The sequence below is a fragment of the Hypomesus nipponensis genome, chromosome 3 (assembly GCF_054491055.1).
Source record: "Hypomesus nipponensis isolate SF chromosome 3, ASM5449105v1, whole genome shotgun sequence".
NCBI lineage: Eukaryota > Metazoa > Chordata > Actinopteri > Osmeriformes > Osmeridae > Hypomesus > Hypomesus nipponensis.
This window is the reverse complement of record NC_140363.1, coordinates 15,236,751-15,242,833: the sequence shown is the minus strand read 5'-3', so window position 1 is coordinate 15,242,833 and position 6,083 is coordinate 15,236,751. Positions and strand designations below refer to the sequence as shown.

Genomic DNA, 6,083 nt, shown 5'->3' with positions numbered 1-6,083 from the left:
CTAAGCCCCCATCAACGCCCTCATCTGCTTGCACCGCTGGGGAGGAAAGGAGCGGAACTTAAGTGAAAGACTGGGTCAGCCCAGACTGTGACTGGTCTGCCTTGCCCAAACTACACTAGACTAGACCCAAGTTAAGACCAGACCAGGACTAGACCCAAGTTAAGACCAGACCAGGACTAGACCCAAGTTAAGACCAGACCAGGACTAGACCCAAGTTAAGACCAGACCAGACCAGGACCAGACCACAGAAAGAGTGGGTCTAGTCCCTTGTTTCCTTCCTCTCTCCTGTTGGAGCGACTTAACTCCGAGGGAGGATCCCACTCCGGAACCGAAATGGCACATCTCTGCGGAAATGCACGCGCTGCAAGCCTCCTGCGAGTCTGAGTTTTGTTCGTTTTGATCTTCTGTTCCTCGTTTGAAAGATGATTGGGACGGGGACTGCGTACCCAAATAAGAGACGTTTTCTTGTAGTTCTTCTGTTGGTTTGTTGAACTAAATTTGCATGTCTTTTTGCCACTTAAAAAAATGACAATTATGAACTGTTTAAAGAGAGAGAAAAAAAAGACTTTGAACTTACGATTAACCACTTTCATTCAGATCATATTTTTATCTAACTTTGGTTAAGGGAACATTGAAACAGGGGTCAAATTTTATCCATTATTTTATATTTTTGTCATGCAAGATGTCATTTCCTAATATCATATTTTGGTTAAATGTCTAATTGTTTCCCTTAAATAGAGGAAAAAAAGTATATATAAGTATATATATTTATCAGCGGATAAGTTTGCTGATATAGAAAAATACCATTGGGTACTGAAATTCTGTATAATCTTGTTGAAGCTATAATCAGATTTCTTTGTGGTATGATGTACTAAGAACGTTTTTGGGGAGGGTTGGGGGGGGGAGGGGGGGTAGAATAATTGACTGTACTTAATTCCCTTCTATCTTATGAATAAAGACTCATGGCTTCTTTGTAGATGGTACTGACATTTGTTTACTGTATAAGATGCTGCTTGGAAGGCTCCAGAAAGAGAATGAGTCTTTAGTTTGAGGGATAGAAAGATGGATTGGTGGAGGGAGACATGGAACAGGGTAGAGGAGTGGAAGAAGGGATAACAGGTGAGTGAATGTGTATGTGTGTGTATTTACTCAGGTTAAATGTGCACATGCCACCTGTACGAAACTGTGTAGAACTGACATAGGGCCCACTCTACATGAAGAGAGTTCTAGAGTACATGACACACCAGGAGAGATTCCAAATCAACAAGACTTCCTGTTAAACTATTGCGACATCTTCCTTATTGCTCTAAATCAAACATGTTGGGAATGAGGTAAGGGTGAGGTGCAGGAGAACTCTGCAGCTGTTAGAATCACCTGTTGTGTAGTTTCCATCAACTGACCATAAATTTGTTCATTAAGATTTGCCTCGCTCATTCAAGCCGGTGTACAAAATTACAGATTCTAACATCTGCTCTGTAATATAGTAAATAAACGATTTTGAGAAATTAAATCAAAACAAGTTGTGGTTTTACTCCATATTATTTTCAAATTTTGTTTTATTTTTCTGCAGCTGTGATTTATTGTGACTACTGTATTAATCAACATAGCTAATCATGGTCACAACCACCAAAACAAACACATCTTCTTTGAATTGCACTTTTACCAAGCAATGCCACAAAAGGGTTTACAATTTGCCGATGGATCATCACCGATAACCAACCTATAGCCTACCCTTGGAGAAGAAAACAATTTTGAAAGCTCAGAATCAGTTACAGATCTTCACGGTTGTTAAAGCAGGGGGTTCAGACAGGCTGTACAAAAAAGATAAGTTGCTTATTTTCATGTGTTGATTTTGTTCAGATTCGGGTTAAAAGAAGCTTTCGGGATTTCAACTGTAACTCCGTGCGGAGTCTAGTCGATTGTGTTTTATGTATGTAGCATTGATTTGGCCTAGTTACTCGTTTCACCTTTCCAAGCACAAAGTTACGTAAGTTCGCCATCTGCTGGACAAATAACATCGGAAATAGGTTTGGTTAGAGGGCCAATGCCACCACCTGGAGACAGACCGACGCACGAACAGGCAGAGTCTACGTTATCATAAGGAGTCGTCATCCGATATACGATGACAGCGGTAGTAAATTTATGAACCTGTTCATTAACTATCTTGTGAAGACTAGCCAGCTGCCAAAATACAGTGGTATTGTATTAGGGGGATAAGGACAGACAGTATAGCTGGTTGCTCCAATTAATGCAGTTAAAGTTATTGGCTTAAAAATGTAGGCTACCGTTTCCTTCTCCCTCCTTAAGGAAATTCAATGTTGAAAGCCTGCGGCCCAATAAACAGCTGATCATTTTACATCAGTAATTCCTCAAAAGAGGGCATTTATGTTACTTAAAAAATGATCTGTTGACCTGGAGATCCTTCTTCACAACTACCTCTGCTTCCCATGTCATCTCCTGCCCCTCCCCTCAGCCCCTCCCACCCCTCACCCTTCTCTCATGGGAAGCACCTCACAGCTCCAGCCAATCAGAGGCACTCTCCACCTCTCCATCACATCTTAGTTCCCAAGGCAACAGGGCCGTTCCTCTGAAAGGCGCAGCATCATCCTCAGCAGCCAACCAGCCAGCTAATGCTAGTGTTGCACTGGAAGAGGCTAACACCAAGCTAGCATCAGCTCCGCAGTGGGTCTTAACCCCTCCCCTACCTCCCTCCCTCTCTCTCTCTCTCTCTCTCTCTCTCTCTCTCTCTCTCTCTCTCTCTCTCTCTCTCTCTCTCTCTCTCGCTCTGCACCCTCCACCGACGACCACTCAGGGAGGGAAGATGGAGTAGAGCAGAGGAGATATGGTAGGTGCTAAGCTTCCTTCTGCTTTCTGTTGCAGTTTCTGGTTGTGTTGCTGCGTGTTTTCTCTGGGAGACGGTAGATGCTGGCCTCATGCTGCTTGGCATGCTGAATTAACAGGCTGTTTGACGCTAATGCCGTTAGAATGACGACAGAGGGAGAGAGGGCGAGCGAGAGGGAGAGGTGTAAAGGAACAAGAGATGGATACAGAGAGGACAGGCAGCAGAGAGGGAGGGAGAATGAGGGAGGGAGTGGAGGGAGAGAGAGAGACAGAGAGAGGCTGTCAGGAGAGGGAGCCCCTCTGTGCTTTTGTCAAAGGGGCCAAGGCTGCAGATTTGGGGGCTGCCAGACGCATACACAAACAGCCCAGCTGGCTGGGACAATAGCAGGACCTCCACCTCCGCGTCTCCAGCCAGCTCCCCAGCAGGCTGGGGCCTGTATCCCTCTCCTGTGCCAGGGGGCTGGAGCCTGGGGGACTGCTGATGTTGTAGGATGGATAGGGAGAGGCATGTTATCTCTGTGTGATGTAAAGGTACACAAAGGTAGTTTCCCTAATGCAGTGGAGTCCCTGGATGGATGTTTACTTGTGTTCCTCTACTGTTTGTGTGAGTGTGTGTGTGTGTGTGTGCACAAGTGTGTATAAGTGTGTGCCTTGAGTAAACCATCGTTGAGCATTCATACCCCAGGCCCTGTAAGACTCCCATCCCTGTATCTTCCCTCCCCCCAGTACCACCAGAGAGGACTAGGACTGGCTGCTGATCCACAGGGGATGGGGAAGGAAGGAGAGGCAGGGAGGGAAGGAGAAGGGAGGCAGGGGGGAAAGTCAGGGAGGAGAGGCAGGGAGGAGAGGCAGGGATGAGTGGCAGGGAGGATTTGGGAGGCAGGAAGGAGTGGAGAGGCAAGGAGGAGAGGGAAGGCAGGGAGGAGAGGGGAGGCAGGGAGGAGAGGGGAGGCAGGGAGGAGAGGGGAGGAAGGGAGGACACGCCTCGCTAATGGAGATATCACTGTCTGGTCTGGTGTAGACCAACAGTAATCAGTCCAGCCCAGCCCCAGCCCCATTTAAACCAACCCTGCTTAACTTAGTTTGTGTAGCATCCAGCATCCAGCCTCTCAGCGATATCCATTTCAGGGAGGAGTCTGACAATGTGCTTTTACTGTGGCAGTGTGTGAGAAAGAGGGTATTATTGTCTTAGTGATGGAAAGAGAGAGGGGGTAAGTGTGTTAGTGATGGAAATAGAGAAAGAGAGAGAGCGAGGGAGGGAGGCAGGAAGCGAAAGGGGTGAGGGTGGGGTCGGGGGCTAGCTCTTCTCCTCTCAGGGAGAAGCTGTTTATGGTTCAGGCTGATTGTTCGCCTGATGTATATTGTACTATCACCTGTCTGTTTGGGTGGGAATCTGTCTGTGGGCATGCTAGCCAGCTGTTCCTTCAGGATGTTGCTATTGCTGCTTCCCTTTAATCTCTGTTTCTCAGGCTGTTAAAGAACAGAGGAATAGAAAGACGAGGAGAAGAGAGAAGAGGTAGCAGGGAGAAGAGCTTGAGAGGAGAGAGGGCTTGGGAGATGAAAGGGGAACAAGACGAAAGAGGGAGGAGTAGTAGAGAGAAAGAGAAGGAAGAGAGGGAAAAGAGGGAAAAGAGAGAAGGGGAAAGGAGATGGTGTCAGATGTAACCAGCTGGTCCCCTGTGTTTATTGGTCCCTCCTCTTCCCTTTCTTCTCTCAAAGTTGATAGGAATTATGCTGGGAATATGTGTGTGTGTGTGTGTGAGAGATGTAGGGGTAGGATGTTGAACACTGAGAAGCTGTTTACTTGCAAATCATAGATTCTATGTTGCTGTTGTTATTGTTGTCTCAAGCCTTTTTAAAGGACACCTCGAGTATTATGGCAACGTGTTCTTAAAGGTTAATTGAAAGCTTGGAGAAAGAGAGAGCAGTGATTAGATAAACACGTCTCTTATTGCTCCCAGACAGCTCATCACTGATGTTGCCAGCTGAGGCAACACTAGAATCTCTCTGAATCTAAGATGGCCTCCAGCCATGTCAGAGCAGAGCAGGCCAGCCTGTAGCCTGTCGCTGTGTCAGTGTCAGCCATTATCCCTCAGCAATGAATTATTGAACTTTGACTGGCTAACTGGCTAGCTGATTGGCTGACTGACAGCTTTGGCACAAAACATTGCAAAGATGCATATGTCTAGATGTGTTTGTCTGTGTGTGTGTACATATGTTTGTGTATATGTGTGTGTCTGTAGTCTATGTGTGCATGTGTCTATTTGAGTGTATGTGTTTGTCTGTCGGTGTGTGTGTATGTCTGTCTACTGCAGCGATTCCCAACCTGTGGGCTGTGGCCCACTAGTGGTGGGTTAAGGTAATGCATGTGTGCCGCCAAACCAATGAAAAATAAAGTATGAAAAATAAATATCACAATTTATACTGTTGGTAAATTATTACAAAAAAAGAAAAATATATTTTGCCTTTACTTCATTGTGACCAAAACGCCAATTACCCCCACCACTCAGAATCAAAAAGTGTGCCATGCCTAGCCTGCCATGAAATGCACCCCCCTCTAATGTCTGTGCTGTATATCCCAGCATCAAATTATTCTTACTGTACACTGAGGGCACTAGTATGAGTAACCACAGTAAGTTTCAGGCATGTAACACTTTCCTAGTCAGAGTTAGCAGGGGGTGCATTTTGGGGTAAGAAGGAATAAAACAAGCCTGCCATGAAATGCACCCCCTCTCTGTTCTGTATATCCCTGCATCAAATTATTCTTACTTTACAGTACACTTAAGGGACTAGTTTGAGTAACCAGAGTAAGTTTCAGGCATGTAACACTTTCCTACCTAGTCAGAGTTAGCAGGGGGTGCATTTTGTGGTAAGAAGGAATACAACAAGCCTGCCATGAAATGCACCCCATCTATTGTCTGTTTTGTATATCCCAGCATCAAATGATTATTACTGTACACTGAGGAGACTACTATGACTGACCAGAGTAAGTTTTATGCATGTGACACTTTCCTAGTCAGAGTTATAAGGGGGTGCATTATATCTACAGGTAGCTAACGGATTTGAGCAGTAACGTAACTTGGCTAGCTAACATTTTCATATTGTACTCAATTATGTTATTGCCAGTCATTGTTGACACATAAATAATGGGTCTGTCATATTTCTCCCGTATGGAAAACGTAATGTAACATGTATTTTTTCACCAACCAGTTTTTAACACCAATTTGGAAAGAGATATCTGT

General features: G+C 45.3%; 1 protein-coding gene across 1 annotated transcript in view; it reads left to right on the top strand.

Annotated features, from left to right (window-relative positions):
• Positions 1-5,697: 5,697 nt before the first annotated feature.
• The window catches only part of akap6 (A kinase (PRKA) anchor protein 6), a 91,794-nt gene continuing 91,408 nt past the window's right edge, over positions 5,698-6,083 (top strand). The window contains exon 1 of the mRNA XM_084678855.1: positions 5,698-5,827. The gene's annotated coding sequence lies outside the window, so the exon portion shown is untranslated. The remainder of the gene's footprint in view (positions 5,828-6,083) is intronic.